Source organism: Saccopteryx bilineata, chromosome 3, assembly GCF_036850765.1.
Source record: "Saccopteryx bilineata isolate mSacBil1 chromosome 3, mSacBil1_pri_phased_curated, whole genome shotgun sequence".
In the NCBI taxonomy this organism is placed as follows: domain Eukaryota; kingdom Metazoa; phylum Chordata; class Mammalia; order Chiroptera; family Emballonuridae; genus Saccopteryx; species Saccopteryx bilineata.
In genome coordinates this window covers 83,346,095-83,367,363 of record NC_089492.1, presented here as the reverse complement: position 1 = coordinate 83,367,363, position 21,269 = coordinate 83,346,095, and the positions used below count along the sequence as shown (strand labels likewise).

The 21,269-nt window shown below is 41.6% G+C and overlaps 1 non-coding gene and 1 pseudogene across 1 annotated transcript; both read left to right on the top strand.

The window, feature by feature from the left end:
- Positions 1–16,772: 16,772 nt before the first annotated feature.
- LOC136332473 (U1 spliceosomal RNA) lies at positions 16,773–16,936 on the top strand. Its single transcript, XR_010730730.1, has one exon. It is a non-coding gene; the product is annotated as a U1 spliceosomal RNA (small nuclear RNA).
- Positions 16,937–18,567: 1,631 nt separating this feature from the next.
- Positions 18,568–19,833, top strand: LOC136328570 (ubiquitin carboxyl-terminal hydrolase 12 pseudogene; annotated as a pseudogene).
- The last annotated feature ends 1,436 nt before the right edge of the window (positions 19,834–21,269 follow it).

The window sequence follows — 21,269 nt, the reverse complement described above, 5'->3', positions numbered from 1 at the left end:
CCTCTCCAACATTTGCTATTACCTGTCTTGTTAATAATAGCTAATCTAACAGGTGTGAGGTGGTATCTCATTGCAGTTTTGATTTGCATTTCTCTAATAACTAAAGAAGATGAGCATCTTTTCATATATCTGTTGGCCATTTGTATTTCTTCCTGGGAGAAGTGTCTGTTCATGTCCTCTTCCCATTTTTTTATGGGATTGTTTGTTTGTTTGTTGTTGAGTTTTATGAGTTCTTTGTATATTTTGGATATTATCTTATCTGAGCTGTTTGAAAATATCATTTCCCATTTAGTTGGCTGTCTGTTTATTTTGTTATCAGTTTCTCTTGCTGAGCAAAAAACTTCTTAGTCTGATGAGTACCATTCATTAATTTTTGCCTTCACTTCTCTTGCTTTTGGAGTCAGATTCATAAAATGCTCTTTAAAACCCAGGTCCATTAGTTTAGTACCTATGTCTTCTTCTATGTACTTTATTGTTTCAGGTCTTATGTTTAGATCTTTGATCCATTTTGAGTTAATTTTAGTACAGGGGGACAAACTGTAGTCCAGTTTCATTCTTCTGCATGTGGAAAGTGCCATTTTTAACAAAGTGAGCAAACATAAAAATCACATTTTACAAACTTATTTGCCCAGCACAACCCGATAGTAATTAGCACAGCTATTGCCCAAATTATATCTCTAAATAGCATCTCCCACAAAAAGGAAGTGAAAGATTCTTGGAGACTAGTTGATTCCAGATCTGAGACAGGAAATTTATAAGATGAACCTGGATATTTTTAAAAGCAGAAAGTAGACATTCTACCACTTGAAAACCATGCTACATCAATAGGGGTATAATCTTGCTCAAAATTAAGATTAAATATCAACAGCTAAATACAAGAAAGTTGGCCTGACCAGGTGGTGGCACAGTGGATAGAGCATTGGACTGGGATGCAGAGGACCGAGGTTTGAAACCCTGAAGTCGCCAGCTTGAGCGCGGGCTCATCTGGTTTGAGAAAGGCTTACTAGCTTGAGCCCAAGGTCACTGGCTTGAATAAGAAAGTTGTATGCTTTCTTTCTATAATAAGTAAAAAATCTATCTGTGTGCCCAATTAGTCTCATTTTTAATTCTAGCCCTTTTGGAATGCTCCTTCATGTGTTGTCATCTTAATATGCTAAGAAAACATCTACTTAGTTGGATGAACTACCAGATTATGCTTCTACTACAAAAATCTGATGAGCTCCAACAGCCTCCAAACTGACAGCCACAGAGAGCAGGGTCTCTGTGTTGTGGAAAACTCTAACAAAGCAAGAAAAATTCTGGGGATTGGTGCTTCACTCCTCACCTGCTGCTTCAGTCAGTCACCTCTGGAAGGCCCTCAGGTTCCCAGGCTGTGTGCACTGGCGGCCCTGAGTCAATGACTTCTACTTCTGAACTGCTGGAAGTGATCCCTTCCCCAGACTCCTGAAAGTAGAAGCACACTGCACCGTCATGCTGGACTCACTCAAAGTCTTCCTCATCCACCTTTTCAGATAATGGGATGACATCTTTTTCCTCACATGTGGGTTCCTTCAGGCTTTCATCATCCTATATAATAGGTTAGAAGATAGGGAATGGAAGAGATAAAACAAACAGTGGTTTCACTGAAGGAAAATACTGGGGCCAAGTCTGGGTTAATGCAGAGTGGGGCAGGACTCACAGCACTCTAATTTCCCATTTTGGGAAGAGTTAGTCATTTAGGTTACCTCACAGGCAAACCTGTGCTTGCCTGTATGTCCCTCACCCTTTTACCTGGATAGAAAAGAAGGCTGTCAAAGGTATAGAAATGAAGGATGTTAAACCCTTATTATTAGCTCTACACCTGTGATATTGATGAAAAGACAGCAATTCTTCTCCAGTGCCTCTTTGCAAACTGCTTGTAACTTACTAATTTCAGACACACTTGCTTTTGCCATAATAGCAACATGGTAAGTCTCTGGTTGAAGATGGTAAACTCACATATTTATGTCTTCCTCAGGAAACCTTACTTGAACAATATGGAATTAATTTTCTTTTAAAAAGGCTGAAGTCATAAAGATAAAAATAATAGGAAAGAAAATGACAGCAACAAAATTTGGGAAGTTAGACAGCAGGACAGGTGTAACTGACTCAGAAGACCCAAAAAAGATGAACCAGTAATCAAAGCAAGGGAACCAGTAATCAGCCTGCTGAGCCCCAGAGGGTTTCCCTGACTCCTGGACAGCTCCCTGGCCCAGGTGCTGGGGTGCTGAGCAGTTCTCAGAGTGTGGCTGGATGATGCAGACAAGAGCAGAACAGGTTAAAAGGCTTTTCCAGAAGCAATTAGGTCACCAACGGAGAAAACTAGATATTTTTTCTTAGAGAAGGTAAGAGAGATTTGAAGTGGGGGACATGAATCAGAGTTGACAGTAAAGAACTATCTTAAAAATCAGGAGTAAATGAAGCAAAACTGATCCTCTCTGCACAGAAGATAGGAGAAGTCTTCTCTGGAGATATGTATGGTCCACGGGCCAAAAGAGGCTGACATTACGTGTGACATTACGAAAGAGCTCAACCAGACCTCTCTTCAGAGCAGAACAGTCAAAAAACCCAGCAGAATTTTTAATCAGCTTCTGCACATTCTACTCTTCAATATTTCTGTACAGGTAATGATCACCAAGCAGCTGACAAAAACATCTAACATGAGAGATATAACAAAACAAAACAAAAAATATAATAAATAAGAAACAAACTATGGAGAATGATTAAAAATTTTAAAAACAGAATTATTAATATCCTTAGAGAGTTGAGAGATATTGAATCCATGAATTATGGTGCAAGTAAAAAAGTAGAAAAAATAAAGAGCTCTTCAGAATTTAAACTATGACAGCAGGAAAACTAAATAAAAGCCTAGAAAATAGGGACACTAGAAAAGTGCACCAAAAGTAAAACAAAAAGTCTTTCTAAATAGAGAAGAAAACTAGAGGATATGTGTGAGAGGGCTAACATCAAATTAAAGAAAGTTCCAGAAAAAGAAATCAGAAAGAACAGAGGAAAATATTACTAAAATAAAAATGCAAACTAATCCAAGAAAATATGTCCCCAAACAGAAGAATCAAAAGGGGCCATAAGAATAACCTAATGAACAATAATAACATGGACTATGCCAAATCACAGTATTGTGACATTTCAGTACATTGAAGACCAAGAAATGATCTTGAAAGCTTCTCAGAGTGGAAAAAAGGCCACATAACAAGAGACTGAAAATCAAAACAGCACCAGCCTCTCGGCAGCAATATTGGAAACCAGATTATAATGTTGTGATTCCTTAAAAATTCTGAAATATCGACACAGCTCTGGTCAAGATGGCAGCACAGGCAATCGCAGTACTCGCATCACCCCACAACCACATCAAAACTAAAACTAACTATAGAACAACCATCATTCAGAACTCCCTAAATTCTAGTTGAACAGTCCCAAAACTAAGGCTATAAAAAAGAAGCCACATTGAGAATGGTAGGAGGGGGTGAAGATAAGGAATGGGCTCTCCTACATCCACATGTGGTGGATAAAATTCAGGAGGCATAGCTCGGCTGCAGAGGTCCCTCCTGAGGAGCTAGGGGTTCTAACCCTATACCAGGCTCCATAGCCCAGGGTTCCAGTGCCAGGAAGAAAAGTCCACACAACTCCAGGCTTTAGAAAAACAGTGGGGATGGGGGCTGAGAAAAATGAAGGGCTGTTGGAGTCACACAAGTTCCACTCAAAGAGCCACACACAAACTTACTTGGACTCACTCTGGGATTCAGCACTGGGGCAGTAGCTTAACTGTCTCCAGGAAATTATGAGAGGAGAAACTGAACTGTTTGGCATTAGATGAGAGCTGGAGGGGAAGCTTTCTACTAGACTGAATTGCTGCAGAGACCACTGTTTTTTTTCTCAGCTCAACCCCACAGAGCTGGCAGACAGGTGACACATCTGAGTTTCCATCACTGTGGCTATCACTGTTGGTTCCTCTCTGGTGATTTCCTGAAATCCTACTCCACCCAACTTGTAGGCCCACCCAAGCTGTTTCCAGTGGATTTTCCATACAAATGGCCTTTCTTAGCTCAGCCTTCAGACTTCCCTAGAATCCCTAAAATAAGAAGCATCTGGCCTCAGTGTGCCCCATGCCTCTCACTATATGGCCCCTGGCCTGACACTACTGGAAGCCAAGTTTGGTTTGCGGCTGGGCTTCTCCTGAGCACTTCCAACCTCAACACAAGTAGCAGTTATCTGCAGATCGTGTTGTAGCTCATGCCAGGTGGCCCCACCAAGACTTTGCCTGAACCCTTGGTGAGGTCTTAGAGCCAAAACACATGGTGGATAACTTCAGAACATGTTGAAGCATCATCCAACTACCTCTACAAGAGACACAATCAATGGGTGGACTCTGTGGGTACCAGAGCCCCATTGAAGTAACTTCTGCTCCATGGGGTGGGCCCCTGCACAGCTGATAATTCATGGTGGGTGGTCAGTGATTGCAGTCAGTCCTGCAGCCAATTTGCCTGGAAGTAAGTCCCTTCTGTTGATGTGTCAAATGCAACCAAGGCTCAACTACAACAGGAGGGTGTACACAGCTCTCAGCAGGGGGGTTGCAGGGGTTAGCTGGAGTGCTCAGTTTAGGTGAATAGGGGCAGCTGTGCCATTGGACCCTACAGACATCTACTACATAAGGCTACTCTACCAAGCCCAGAAGACATAGCAGCTATATCAAATACATAGAAACAAACACAGGGAGACTGACAAAATGAGAAGACAATGAAAAATGTCCCAAATGATAGAATAAAACAACACTCCTAAAAAAAGAAATAAAGAAAATATAGGCAAAAAATTTATCTGATGCAGAATTCAAAAACGATTGTTATAAGAATACTCAATGAACTTAAGAGTAGATGAACATAAAACTTCAGCTGCATTAAAAAAATGAATACCATTAAATAAAAAAGTTAAGAAATGAAGGGTACACTAACTGAAATGAAAAATATTGTATTCTCCCATGTATAAGACGTACCATTTTCCAAAAATTTTGGGATCTAGAAACTGGTGCGTCTTATACAGTGGTTGTAGATTTTTTTATTTGCATTTCCCTCTTTTTTTGCGCTTGTTTTTGTGCTCATTGCTAAAGACATTCGTCATCAGACATAGATGAGGACAAGCTAATGAATGGAAATTTTTACAGTGATGAAAAGTTGTATAAAATTTATGATCAATAAAACTTGAGTTCAGCCCTGGCCGGTTGGCTCAGCGGTAGAGCATCGGCCTGGCATGCGGGGGACCCGGGTTCGATTCCCGGCCAGGGCACATAGGAGAAGCGCCCATTTGCTTCTCCACCCCTACCCTCCTTCCTCTCTGTCTCTCTCTTCCCCTCCCGCAGCCAAGGCTCCATTGGAGCAAAGATGGCCCGGGTGCTGGGGATGGCTCCTTGGCCTCTGCCCCAGGCGCTAGAGTGGCTCTGGTCTCGGCAGAGTGACGCCCTGGAGGGGCAGAGCATTGCCCCCTGGTGGGCAGAGCATCGCCCCTGGTGGGCGTGCCGGGTGGATCCCGGTCGGGCCCATGCGGGAGTCTGTCTGACTGTCCCTCCCCGTTTCCAGCTTCAGAAAAATAAATAAATAAATAAATAAATAAATAAATAAATAAATAAATAAAATAAAACTTGAGTTCAATAACTTTATGTAATACATTTCCCCCCCCAAATATCGGGATCCAAAATTAAGGTGCATCTTATACATGGGACTGATTTATACATGGGGAAATACAGTAGCTTACAGGAAATCAACATTAGAGTTGATGAAGCTGAGAATGAAATCAGTGATTTGAAAGATAATAAAGAAAATCAGCTCTGGCCAGTGGCTCAGTGGATAGAGAGTCAGCATGGTACATGGATGTCCCAGGTTCAATTCCTCGTCAGGGTACACAGGAGAAGCAACCATCTGCTTCTTCCTCCCCCCTCCTCCTTCTCTCCCTCTTCCCCTCCCACAGCCAATGGCTCAATATTTTTGAGAATGGCCCTGGGTGCTGAGGATACTTCAGTTGGTCTTAGTATATCAGCATCAGGAACTAAAAATAGCTCAGTATTCAAGCAATGGCCCCAGACAGTGTTGCTAGGTGGTTTCCAGTCAGGGGATATGCTGGAGTCTACCTCACTAATCTCCCCTTTTCTCATCTAAAAAAAAAATAAAACACACAAACAAAATCCCAAAACTGTCTTGTCAAGGTCATGCCTCTTTCAAAAAGTTCCTGCATTTAATTGCTCATCACTGTTGGATATAAAGGCTCCACTCTAGTCCTGATGGGCACACTGAAGGACTATACCAGCCCCAAAGCTTTCTGAACAACAGCTGAAGCCTTCTCTGGGTCTACCTTACAGCTCCACTTCTCTCTCCACCCAGTCCTGCTTCCTCTTCCTTCTAGATATTGGTCCCACAAAGTTCTAATAAGCCTTCTGCCCTCTAACTTCCTAACCATCTAAGAGTCTGCTGCTGGAAAGCCAATCTGCAGCTACCTGTCCTGTCATAATGGAACTTCATGGTGGTCAGTCACCAGAATGTAGACTCTATTCTTGTGAAACATCTAAAACAGTGCTTCAGGATTTGAACAGATGCATAATTCAAATAGACAAAAGACACAGTGGGTCATATAGAAAAGTCAGTTAATGCCACGCCTCAGTGGATATGCTTGTAGAGATCAATGTGGTCCTATGTGGAGCAAGTGAGCTTGACATAACACATTAAATTTGGCAAAAGTGGGCATTCATTGTTTAATAAGAAAAAAGAACCCTATAAGACTAGAATGGAGATATAAAAGTAGCAACTCCTTCCACAAGTCTAAGGCACTGGACATACTTAGGATCACACTGTCTTTCAGGAGGAGATAAAGAATAGTATTATTTTGGTTCTCTTTCAAAATAGGACAGGACACATGAAAATGAACGTGAAAGGTAAAAAATAGCTCAAATACACTCACTCCTAATGCACTACATCCATTCCCTTAGATACCAAGGTCATCTGATGATCACTCTCAATTTTATTCCATTGCCACACATACAACACAGTCTTTTTTTTTTTTTTTTTAAACTGGATTCTTTTTTTTTTTTTTTTTTTTTTTTTATTCATTTTTAGAGAGGAGAGAGAGAGAGAGACAGAGAGAGAGAAGGGGGAGGAGCTGGAAGCATCAACTCCCATATGTGCCTTGACCAGGTAAGCCCAGGGTTTTTTGAACCGGCGACCTCAGCATTTCCAGGTTGACGCTTTATCCACTGCGCCACCACAGGTCAGGCCAACACAGTCTTTTAAAATATTATGTTTATTGATCAATGTCACCCTGTTCAAGTTTTTTAAATAAAATTTTAAAAATTAAAAAAAATATATAGTACTGTACATAAGTTAGCCACACCAAACTTAGACATACCCATCTATATCAGAACAGGACTGCATCTTAACTATACTTCAAAAAAAATATTCCACTAATTACTAAAGTATTAATCTATGTTTCCCCTATATATTGTTTTAATGTCTTTTTTTTATTTTTTATTTTTTTATTTATTCATTTTAGAGAGGAGAGGGAGAGACAGAGAAAGAGAGAGAGAGAGAAGGGGGGGGAGGAGCTGGAAGCATCAACTCCCATATGTGCCTTGACCAGGCAAGCCCAGGGTTTCGAACCAGCGACCTCAGCATTTCCAGGTCGATGCTTTATCCACTGCGCCACCACAGGTCAGGCCTGTTTTAATGTCTTTTAATATATTCTTTATGTGTATGTATTTTTTATTTTTATTTTTTTTTGCATTTTTCTGAAGCTGGAAACAGGGAGAGACAGTCAGACAGACTCCCGCATGCGCCCGACTGGGATCCACCTGGCACGCCCACCAGGGGGCGATGCTCTGCCCATCCTGGGTGTCGCCATGTTGCGACCAGAGCCACTCTAGCGCCTGAGGCAGAGGCCACAGAGCCATCCCCAGCGCCCGGGCCATCTTTGCTCCAATGGAGCCTTGGCTGCGGGAGGGGAAGAGAGAGACAGAGAGGAAGGCGCGGCGGAGGGGTGGAGAAGCAAATGGGCGCTTCTCCTGTGTGCCCTGGCCGGGAATCGAACCCGGGTCCTCCGCACGCTAGGCCGACGCTCTACCGCTGAGCCAACTGGCCAGGGCTGTATTTTTTATTTTTATCAGTACAAACTTTTTCTTTATTGATTTGAGAAAGGGAAACATTGATTTGTTGTTCCAATAATTTATTAATTTGTTGATTCTTGTATGTGCCCTGACCAGAGATTGAACCTGCAACCTTGATGTATCTGGATGATGCTCTAACCAAATGTGCTAACTGTCCAGGGCTCTATTCTTCACATATCTTTAAATTAAAAAGTTAGTATCAATTCTTCATTTTTGTATTATTTATTTATTAAAGAGAGAGAGACAGACAAACAGACAGGGAGACAGACAAGAAACATCAACTCTTAGTTGCAGCACTTCAGTTTTTCATTGATTGCTTTTCATATGTGCTTTAACTGGGGGGTTCCAGCTGAAAAATGAGTCCTTGATCAAGCCAGCAACCATGGGGTCATGTCTAAAATCCCAAGTTCAAGCCCATGATCCCATGCTCAAGCTGGTGAGCCTGCGCTCAAGCCGGATGATCTCACACTCAAGCCAGTGACCTCGAGGTTTCAAACCAGGGTTCTCAACATCCCAGGTCAACACTCAATCCACTGCATCACCACCTGATCAGGCCAATTCTTTATTCTTAAGGATCTGTACATTCTTAGACTTTCAGAGAGTTATGATATATTCTTCTTTCAGTGAATGAATCAATGCTACACATTACCATTTTGATTTAAAAACAAAAATTATCTAAGTAGGAATATATTAAATTCTATCTTACTATTAACTTCCCTCTATATTGTATATATATTTCTTACATGCATCATAATTGGGGTTAACTTTAGAGCTCAGAGTATTAAAAGGAAAATATTGATGGAGATGAACATAAAGTCCAAGGTGAATTCTCTCTTGTCCTTTTGTCTATGAATATAAAGGTTTCCATTTTGAAAGACAAATAACCACAGGGTGGGGAGTGCAAAAAAGTCATCTTCTTAACTTTAAAATTAAAGACTCTTTTTCTGAATGTTCCTAAAGCTCTTGATGATATGTAAGAGCTGAATTTGGAGAAAGGAATACAAAAGCATTTAGATTTGAAATAAAGTAAAAAAATTTTAAAGTGAATTTGTTTTTATGCTGTGAGGAATTTCTCTTCCTTCAGCACTTTTGAAATGCACAGTGTCTGGCTCTAAGTTTCTCACTGCCTTCATTCAGGAATCTCCCTGGGTCTAAGCAGCAATATTATTGTCTACAGTGAGGTTCCCTCCATTGCTGTGAATATGGATCTATATTTGTGCAAAATTTAAGATGGCTGATAATTAAGTGCCATTTCAGCCTGACAGGTGATGATGCAGTAGGTAGAGCATTGGCCTGAAATGCTGAGGACCCAGGTTTGAAACCTTGAGGTTGCCAGCTTGAGTGCTGGCTCACTAGTGGAGACACTAGCTTGAGTGTGGGATCATAGACATGACCCCATAGTTCCTGGTTTGAGCCCAAATGTTGCTCGATAAAGCCCAAGGTTGTTGGCTTGAGCCCAAATGTTGCTGGATAAAGCCCAAGGTCATTGGCTTGAGCAAAGGGTCACTAGCTCGTCCCCCAAGTCAAGGCATACATGAGATTTCAATCGATGAACAACTACACTATCACAACAAAAAATTGATGTCTCATCTCTCTTCCTTCCAGTCTGTCTGTCCCTCTCTCCCTAGAAAAAAAATAAAAAATAAAAATAAACAAATAAATACCATTTAATAAAGCAAATACTCCAAAACATTGAACTGATTAACCCAAAAGATTGTGATAAGATCTTCCTGAAAGGGGAGGGAGTTGGGGCAAAGCCAGCCAATCAAAGGCCATCAAAGCACTCAAGGAAAGCGTCACTCACACAAGTGAAACGTCTGGAGCCAGAACTGCCACTTAGACCATCCCAGCTGTTCTCACAGCTCAGGCCCATAAGCACGCAGGTAGATGACTGGTCAATGTCTATAACTGTAAAATTTTGGTGCTGGTGGTTTACTGGTGTACCCACAGAATAATTGAAAAATAAATTGATTACAAATTATAAAAATTTTTAGAGAAACCAAGCACAAAGGATAAGGGTTACAGCACCTAGCAAGTAAATGCCTAATCCCCCAAAGAGGCATCCACTGATTTGATAGGATATGTTCTGGCACCTTCCTTTGCACGTAGGGTCTGTACTTGCATGCTCTTCCACACTCAGACTCAGGTCCTTTCCGTGGCATCTATTAATTCTAGTTTTTTCTGCTTCAGACACCACAACATTATGGCTCCTTTTCCAGCTTCATGACAGTTCAGAGTTGAGGTGAACTTACAAGGTAATGAATTACTAATGACAGTTTGGTTGACATCCCCAAGATTCTAGATTTTTCTGGATGCTGTGGTGCTGTTCCCGATAAGCCCCTCAATTGCATCCTCTGACTCCTTTAGCAAGAGTTCAGCTCAGTTTGTTGAATTGTTAGTTCAACAGACAATTGAGTGCTACAAAACCTTCTAGAAGACCAAAGAAGACTAACAGGGAATAAGCCTCCAGTTGATTCCATATGACCTGATATTATGGTAAGTGAAGTGATAGAGGCTCGCATCCTTCCTGAACTGAAAATGCTGCCAGGATGCCTCACAAGCAACTTCAAGGATTCTGAGGGGCGCGCGTGTGTGTATATGGATGTGTGCTTGTATGTGTATCAGTTGTTAATAAAAATGTGACTATTTGTGGAGAAAGCTCAGTCAGTACTGAAAACCTATAGGGAGACTATGTCATTTAGGACTACTATGAAGTCTTCTCAGAGAAATCCTGAAGATATCAAAACAGATTAAAAAAAGAAACTACTTCCATTCCATTTCTTATCAATTTTCAGATGTATCAATGTCACATGGAAATTTAAGAGCAAGTTTAGGAAACAAAGTTCTGAGCACACATACTTTCTGTGAGTTGTCATTATTCCAAATGGAAAAAAATTTTTTTTAAAGAAAATGGAGTGTGGAAGTCCCGGGTTCGATTCCTGGCCAGGGCACACAGGAGAGGCGCCTATCTGCTTCTCCACCCCTCCCCCTCTCCTTCCTCTCTGTCTCTCTCTTCCCCTCCCACAGCAGAGGTTCCATTGGAGCAAAAGATGGCCCGGGCACTGGGGATGGCTCCTTGGCCTCTGCCTCAGGCATTAGAGTGGCTCTGGTCGCGACAGAGCGATGCCCCGGATGGGCAGAGCATCACCCCCTGGTGGGCGTGCTGGGTGGATCCCGATCGGGCTCATGCGGGAGTCTGTCTGACTGCCTCCCCGTTTCCAGCTTCAGAAAAATACAAAAAAAAAAAAATTTGCTTGATAGAAAGAAAAAGCAATACATATACTTTATATAATCTGTCAACATAGCCAATAATATGCAACTCAGGAGTTAACATATTCCTGGTGAAATTCTTCCACAGTATTCAGTCTAGTAAGTTACATGACTAATATTAATTGAGTAGACACACACACACATACAAATAGTGGACATATAAGTGTGCTGATGACAATGGGTGGTAATAATTCAAGGAAAAGTAGATGTGGACACTACAGCTATATCCCTGGGATCCAGGAGCAGCTGGGCCCCAAGAAAGGTGAGACAGGAAATGCAGGGGGGACAGGCCAGTGCTTGGATTATTTCTGCTCTGCAGATTCCTGCCCACTCACTCAACCCTGATTCATTCCCAAATGGAGTAAATCACTTCTCCAAGGACAGCAGGGGTTTGAGGGGCAGTAAGTCTTTCCACTGCACAGCAGTGAGAAGAAAGACAGGGACGTGAATACCCATTCACCTTACACAATGAAGGAGCCTGGTGGAAGTGCCAACTGGGTAGGAAAGGATTGGAGGTTGGCTACATATTTGCACAGAGTGGTGCTCTGAGGCCCTCACAGTGTGGTCAGAGGACAGTGAATTATTACACCATTCAAGATCATTATGCTCCTATTTTTTTTGTTAATTAAGTGAGAGAAGGGGAGAAAGACAAACTCCTACATGTACCCTGACTGGAATCTACCCAGAAAGCCCCCTACCTGGTGATACTCTGCCATCTGGAGCTGCTTCTCCATTGCTCTTTAACCTAGCTATTTTAGCACCTGAGGTGAGGCCATAGAGATATCCTCAGTGCCCAGGGCCAACTTTCTCAAATCATCTGAGCCAAGGCTGTGAGGAGGAAAGAGAGAGAGAGAGAGAGAGAGAAGCAGATGGTCACTTCTCCTGTGTGCTTTGACCTGGAATCAAACCAGGGACTTCCACATTCCAGACTGACACTCTTTTGCTAAGCCAACTAGCCAGGGACATGTTCTTTTAATTTTAAAAGGTATTCTGACCATATAAAAATATTATTTTTGGACTTCTCTAAATCATTCTTTTGAAACAATGTGAGAAAACTCCAGAATTCTGCAGAGGACAGAGGTTATAAGCGACAATATAAAAACCTTGGTTCAATATTCTTCACAGCCTTAAGATATCAGTCTGCTTTGATCTCTTAAGGAATGGACAACTGGGGCTCCCAAGTCCTAGTTCCCAGGAACTAAAAATATAGAATTCCATGGGAGGTCCACCGTGGAGCAAGCAGTTTGCTGAGAAAATGTAGCAAGGAATCGCCTTCTTCTCTGCTCTTCCCTGAGAAGGACATGTGATGATATAAAGAAGCAAGGCACAAGGAACACATGGGTGTGACAGCAGTGACCACGGTTTTGAGTCTAGGAGGGTAATTTTCACTTTAAATATTTAGTCTCCTTGTCCAATCAAGAGATAAGGTCTTGGGTCTGCAAACTGTGTACATTATAAAAAGTGAGACCAGGGTCAAACTAAGAGATGACCATAAATGAGGAAAATGAATTCTACCAGGAGAGTAGAACAAGCATCACTAAGAAGTAATGTCGAGCCAAAGGCAACAGGAGCAGAAATGTGAGCCACGCATGTTCGTCTATTTCTTCTCTTACACTTCCAGTGTTTATTCTTCATTATTTCCCAGTAACATCCTTTTTAAAAAAATTATACTTCATCCACTGAGTGAAGAGAGCAAGGGGAAGGTCACAGAAGATCTACATCTTAGAAAATCTACATCTGCTGAGCATGGCGGTCAGGAGGCAGCAGCTGTCCAATCTAGCTTCCTTTCTAGATTAAGCATATATTTTTTTAATGTTTCTTGTTTACCTGTTTTTCACTTAGTAGATTCTAGGTAAGTAATTCTGCCATATAGCACCAACTCTGATGGAAGACAAATGGCTAAGCTGCATTCAGTGTCATCAGAGAGAATACAGGAGCCCAGAGGAAGGAGTGCAATTCTTCCTAAGAGAGTTCAGAGACTTCACAGAAAGGTGACAACTAGGCTAAAATCTAAGAGATGTTTTAGATTTAAGGCAGCGGTTCTCAACCTGTGGGTTGCGACCCCGGCAGGGGTCGAACGACCAAAACACAAGGGTTGCCTAAATAAATATGTATTTTCCGATGGCTTTTAGGCGACCCTGTGTTTTGGTCATTCGACCCCCGCCGGGGTCGCGACCTACAGGTTGAGAACCACTGATTTAAGGAGACAGCTAATTAAATAAACTGTAATGGGCACTCCAAACAGAGAAAAAGATGAAGAAAATGCAGGCTACCTTGTTCTACTTCCCAAGGACTGAAAATAGAGAATTCCATCAGAGGTTCACTGTGGAGAGAGCATTTTTATAGTTTTAATATCCTATTTTTCTTCCTTCCTTTCTTCCTTCCTCCTTCCCTCTGCCTTCCTTCATTTCTTGCCTTTCCCCCATCCCTTCCTTCCTTGTTTCTTGAGAGAGAGAAAGAGAGATAGAGAGAGAAGGAAGGAGGGAGGAAGAGAGATGAGAAGCTTCAACTCTTATTTGTGGCATTTGAGTTGTTCATTGATTGCTTCTCATACGTGACGTGACGTGACGTGACGTGACTGGGGAGCTCCAGAAGAGCCAGTGACCTTTGGGCTCAAGCCACTGACCCCATGCTCCTGTGCTCAAACCACCAACTGTAGGGTTTCAAAGTAGAAACTCAATGTCCCAGGTCGATGCTCTATTCACTGAGCCAACACCGGTCAGGCTGATTTCACTTTTCATATTTAAATATCTGATCCAACTTGAATTTATCTTAGCATAGACACACATACTTTTCCATTCTTAAAGCAAAAGGTTTAATTATTCAAGTGCCAAGTATTAAAAAATTCATCTTTTCCAGTGTCTTGAAATAGCTAAATATTATTTTATACTAAATGCTTCTCTATATTAGATTCTATTACTGATTTTCCTCTTCTGATTCACTAATCCTTCTATTCAATAAGACTCAAAAATACAAATCATAAAGTGAAAATGTAATGAATTCACTTATAGAAAAATTAAGGACAACATAAACAATGTAAACTGAAAAGTGGCAGGCTGGTGGCAGATATTTACTATGACTCAGAAAATGTTAATGACAAATATCACCAACGATGTGGGGAAACTAGAACCTGCATGTGCTAATGTTGGGAGTGTTAAACTAGTACAACCATTCTCTAGACTAATCCAGTAGTATTTAGTACAAATCAGAATGTCCAGTGAGCCCAAAATCCCACTGCTCAGTCTACTCCAGAGAAAATCTCTCTTAGGAAAGGAGGGGAGGATGTACAAGGATAATTATCACAGTGTTGCTTGTATTACAGTAATGCTGGCAGCCGTCTAGATCCACTATGAAATCAAAGAACAAGTACAAACCTGGTAAATTCTTTTACTGTAAAATACAGTGCATCAGTCAGGAGCAATCAAATGGACAATGACATGCATCGATCTTAAAATGTGTTGAGTGGACAGTTACAATTATATTCTTAGTACAATTCCACTTCTATAAATTTAAACGATACAACATTGTATTTTACTCCTATATTCAGAAACATATGCCAATGGTAGAGGTGGGTGGGTGAGAGGGTCTCACCACTTGTCTGTCCTGTAATATCACCTGGTCCGTCATTCACCGACAGCCACCTACATGTCACACAGAAGACTCCTATAGCTGGAAAAATGGAAAAGGATGATTTGGGTTTGAAAAATAATGACTCATCAGAACATTTATTTTATCACCTGGGAAACTGAAAAGCTTAGTATCTAAAACTATGGTAGAACAGAGGTCTAAGTTAATGAAGGAAAAAGATAAGGCAATCTAAAAACCTGGGGGCAGTTTTGGAGAAAGAGCTGAGGATGGCATGGTTTTAATAGGAAGGGGAAAGAAACCCAGAGATTAACTTTTCTCAGATCACAACTGAGTTGAAAATTTACCAGGGTAAAGTGAACCTGATCCAATTTCTCTAAGAATCTAAGCTGGAACTATAATGATAGTTATAGTTCCTTCATATTTAACCATGACATGTGGAACCTACAAGGTGGGGGAAAGGAATCAATAATAAGAGTGAGATACTACCGGTAGGCCAAACCATACCACAGAAGTGATTATTGTCTGCGTTAGTTCTGAGCATTAATAGGAAACTTGTCGATCTTAATCAAGTGATGTGGAACTAACTGAGCTTAAGCCTGTCTGTAATGCACTTTAAAAGAGAACTGTTCAAACTCATAGTCATTGCCAATCCAATGCAAACTCATCATAAAAGAGATGACCCAGGTGGGGGTCCTAGGATTCTGGACTTCATGGGCCCCATGATAGAGGTTTATCAACCCTCATCCCTGCCTAGTCACCCACTATTAACCACAGTGCTATGGCACAGGCAGGAGAAGCACAGCTAGGCTGGGAAGGGGGTAGAAAGAAGCTTCTTTAAAATACCCCCCCTCCCCTTCCCACATCAGACCCTACAGTAGGGCAGGGTCAATGCTCCACCCAAGCCCTACTCTTGGATCATTCTCTCTCTAGTTTTCGAAGATTCTAGATTACTTTTTGGTACCACAGGCCTGTCAGATTTGGCATTTTCCCTCATCTATGCTGCCAAAAAACCTATCTGTAAGAACAGAGGACTTTTAAGTGTTTTTTAGAACCTGTTCCTCAACCTTACTTTCCACAACATCCAGGCCCTAGCTGGTTGGCTCAGCAGATAGAGAATTGGCCTGATGTATGGACATCCCAGGTTCAATTTCCAGTCAGGACACATTCTCTCTTACTTCCACTCACAGATATTTTATGAAGATTTGTCCCCAAACCTAGAAAAACTTAGGAGAGAAATTATCTTCAAAGCTATACTGAAAGAAATCCTAATATAGTGATTTCATAATAAAACCATTATCAAAAAAAGATAGAATTTCTCAACCTTTGAGAACATTAAAAATGAAGGAGTTTTATAGTGGGAACTGGGTCTGAGTCGTGAATGGGCTTTTTCAGATGGTTAAGCAGAGGGAAGCAACAAAAAGGATGCCATCTGTGATGGAATGTACGGTCTTACATGAAATAGTAAACACAATCTAGCCATTGTTGACCTTAATGCTAGTAGATCTTGACAACATTCCTTCATCTCAACATCTATCAGTGTGAAAGTGCTCTGTTCTGATTTACTTGAACAAAGATGAGAGTTCAGCTTTTATAGTTTCTACTTAATTTTGCACTAATTCTTGTAATATGTGTTCACAAAAATTAGTTTTAAAATAAGAAATTAACTAGACTATGAATGATGTTAAGTCTCTTTTATATTGTTCGATTAACCCAATACTTACGTTAAAAAGGAAATGAGACACTTACCTGGCAGGGGAGATACGATGATCATGAAGGTGGTTTTCCCAGGGCGAGGCTTATCCATTGCACTCCGGATGTGCTGACCCCTGCGATTTCCCCAAATGTGGGAAACTCGACTGCATAATTTGTGGTAGTGGGGGACTTCGTTCGCACTCTCTCCTTTTTAAAAGAAAAGAAAAGAAAAAAAAAAAAGGGAAATGAGGACTAAAGTTCTTTTATATTATTTAACTTTGACTAGGACTTTAACATTCTTGACTAAATTAACCATTTCAAATCTCCTCTAAAAGTAATTTTAAAATTCCATAAAATGATTTTACAGTAGTTATCAAAGCACATCGGATCATTCTGAACACAAGTCAGTTCTAGCTCCAATTTTACACATAAAGTACAGTCTCTGTAACTGCCCATCCCTCATCAGACCACACATGCACAGTCTACTAGCTGACCTACTGCAAAGAAAAAAGTCATTAACTGGTCTGTAGTTCACTTTCTTCCAAACTTTCTACTCTCCAAAACTTTCTAAAAAAGAAATAGTCGAACATTCACCAGTGAATTGTAAGTAGTAGTACTTCCAATAGTTTTTGAAGATCCTGGATTACTTTTTGGTACCACAGGCCTGTCAGATTTGGCATTTTCCCTCATCTATGCTGCCAAGAAACCTATCTGTAAGAACAAAGGACTTTTTAAAAAAATTATTTTTATTTATTTATTTTAGAGAAAAGAGAAAGAGAGAGAGAGAGGGAGAGAGAGAAGGGGGGAGGAGCAGGAAGCATCAACTCCCATATGTGCCTTGACCAGGCAAGCCCAGGGTTTTGAACCGGCAACCTCAGCATTCGATGCTTGATCCACTGCGCCATCACAGGTCAGGCAGAACAGAGGACTTTAAGTGTCTCTTCAGAACCTGCCCTAACCTCATTTCCTCAACCTTATTTTCCACAACATCCAGGCCCTAGCTGGTTGGCTCAGCAGGTAGAGAATTGGCCTGGTGTATGGACATCCCAGGTTCAATCTCCAGTCAGGTCACATGTGAGAAGCGACCATCTGTTTCTCCTCCCTGCTCTCTCTGCCTTCTCTCTCTCTTTTCCTCTCACAGCCAGTGACTTGGTTTATTCAAGCACTGGCTGAAGACCAACCAGGATTGCTGGGTATATCCCAGTTAGGGCACATGTAAGATTTTGTGTCTCTATTGCCCCTCCTCTCACTTAAAAAACAAAACAAAACAAAACAAATAAACAGTTTGACCAGGTGGTGATGTATGTTATAGAGCATAGGACTGAGATGCAGAGGAGCCAGGATCGAAACCCCAAGGTCGCCAGCTTGAGCACGGGCTCATCCGGCTTGAGCATGGGATCATAGATGCGACCCCATGGTTGCTAGCTTGAGCTCAAATGTTGCTGCCTTGAAGCCCAAGGTCGCTGGCTTGAGCAAGGGGTCACTTGTTCTGGTGTAGCCCCCCAGTCAATGCACATATAAGAAAGCAATCAGCAAACTGCTAAAGTGCCGCAACAAAGAATGGATGCTTCTCAACTCTTTGTTTCTGTCTGTGCCTCTCTCTGACTCTCTCTCTGTCTGTCAAAAACAAAATGACAAGGACAGCTGCGCCCTGCGCGGGGAAGAGCCGGGTGCGGGCGAGTGGCCATAAGGCGGAGGCTGGGGACGGAGTGGGGAGTGACGGGGCGCCTGCACAAGGCCTGCAGCAGCCCAGCAGGCTCAGTAGGTAGGTCCGCGGCCGCTCAGTGTCCGCCTGCGGGGGCAGTGTGAGCGGGCAGCCCTGCTCCCTTCCCTAGCCCGCCCCCACCGTGATTGGGTGGAAGATGGCGCTGGGCGGATGGAAATCCTAATGACAGTCTCCAAATTCACTTCCATCTGTACCATGGGCGCCAATGCCTCGGCATTAGAGAAAGAGATTGGTCCAGAACAGTTTCCAGTCCATGAGCACTACTTTGGATTAGTCAATTCTGGGAATACCTGCTACTGCAATTCAGTTCTTCAAGCACTTTTTTTTTGTCATCTATTTCGGGGAAAAGTTCTAGCATACAAGAGTCAATCTAGGAAGAAGGAGAACCTTCTTAGTGCTTAGCAGATCCGTTCCATAGCAAAGCCACCCCAGAAGAACAAGGTTGGAGTAACACCCCCAAGAAGTTCATAACAAGATTACGGAAAGAAAATGAGCTTTTTGATAACTACATGCAGCAAGATGCCCATAAGTTCTTAAATTACCTACTAAATACAATTGCTGATATTTTACAAGAAGAGAGGAAGCAGGAAAAACAAAAGGGCTGTCTACCTAATGGCAACATTGACAGTGAGAATAACAACAGCACACCAGACCCAACATGGGTTCATGAGCTTTTTCAGGGAACATTAACTAATGAAACCAGATGTCTTACTTGTGAAACTGTAAGCAGCAAAGATGAAGATTTTTTAGACCTTTCTGTTGACGTGGAACAAAACCCATCAATTACTCACTGTTTAAGGAGTTTTAGCAACACAGAAACTCTATGCAGTGAATACAAATACTACTGTGAAGAGTGTTGCAGCAAACAGGAAGCACACAAACCGATGAAAGTTAAAAAACTGCCCATGATTCTAGCTCTACACCTGAAGAGATTTAAATACATGGATCAGCTTCATTGATACACAAAACGTTCTTACCGGGTAGTTTTTCCTTTAGAACTTCGTCTCTTTAACACTTCAGGCGATGCAACCAATCCTGACAGAATGTATGATCTTGTTGCCGTCCTGGTGCACTGTGGGAGTGGTCCTAATCGAGGCCATTACATTGCAATAGTTAAGAGTCATGACTTTTGGTTGTTGTTTGATGACGATATTGTAGAAAAAATAGATGCACAAGCTATTGAAGAATTCTACGGGTTGACATCAGATATCTCAAAGAACTCTGAGTCTGGTTACATCCTTTTCTACCAGTCTCGGGACTGAAGGGGAACCGTGATGAAGAGATTTATGCCTCATTTCTTCTCTGGTTATTATGGGAAAGAACAAGCACTGATTTTTCAAGGAAAGAGAAATGCAGGAAGCTCAGGGGGCAGTAGCACACTTTGAACACAATAAAGCAAAGACTATGGATTAACAAGCTCTTCCTGTCATGGTAGTTGATTTATTTGCTCAGGTATCCTGCTATCTGTACAGTTCCATTCAACAAGGAAGTGACATCAATGATAGCAGCTCCTCCTGTAAAACAGCCTTCTGGAAATTGACATGCATATTCTCTGTATTGCACCAGTAATGACTTAAACTCCTTGGAGTGCAGTAGAAAGAATAGGAACCTGTGCTGGGTTGTGCTGATAACGGCCGGAGATGATAGAGACCCCGCACACGTGTACCTGTGCTGAATGTGCAGAAAGAAGAAGTGGTGGTCTTTTCAAGTGTAAACCAGAAATACTTTTGGGCCCAACACTTGCAGTTACCTTCCTGATGTAAAAACTAACAGGTAGCTAGAATCCAGTGTCAGGAAGACAAATATGTTTTGCTTCTCTGAAGAAGCTTTTAATAATATACAGTATATGTATATGTAGGGAACAATTGGTCAAAAATGGCTTTTGTTTCTCCAAGGGGAAAGACTGGCTTTGTAATTATAATTTTTTTCCTTATTTATTTTACTTAAACTGGTAGAGTCTAAGTATTGTATGAAGTGCCCATGATTCTTTTTTTTTTTTTTTTTTTTCTGAAGCTGGAAACGGGGAGAGACAGTCAGACAGACTCCCGCACGTGCCCGACCGGGATCCACCCGGGACGCCCACCAGGGGCGATGCTCTGCCCACCAGGGGGCGATGCTCTGCCCCTCCGGGGCGTCGCTCTGCCGTGACCAGAGCCACTCTAGCGCCTGGGGCAGAGGCCAAGGAGCCATCCCCAGCGCCCGGAAGTGCCCATGATTCTTTCAATAAATTTGAGCATATTTTTACTAGCTTTTGCCAGTTTAATTAGTCTTTTTGTTTATTTCTATTTTAAAGGTGAATTTTAAACTCTATTTTAAATCAGTAAGATACCTTAAGAAAAATTGCAGTGGGAGGAGGTTATAAATATTCTTTTTCAGGAGGAACTGATATCTCTGGCTAAATAAGCATCTTTTGGTATAGTTTATAAGTCAATGATTTTATTCAGCTTTAAGTTCAGTAAAATAAGAAACTATCAAAAACTCCCTCTAGTAGTTGGAATGATAAAAGACATTCTGGTGCAGTGGTGGCATGTATACCAGTCTTTAGAATTCTTAAATAGTCTAATGTTTCAAGTTGAGGCTGTGTCTGGAAGATTCATGTCATAGCAGTTATGTTATTTTCAAGTGTCATTCCTTACCTTAGGAAGAAGGAATCATCAGCTGGGGTCACTAGCCACACAACCCTTTGAAAATTAACTTTGAATGAAAATTACCAGAAATACATGAACAAGTCCTTTTCCCCTCTACCTTTGCAAACCTTACTGGAAGAGTGTTTGGAAATTAACTTTATTAAAACTCCCTTCTGTTGGGAGTTTTAAG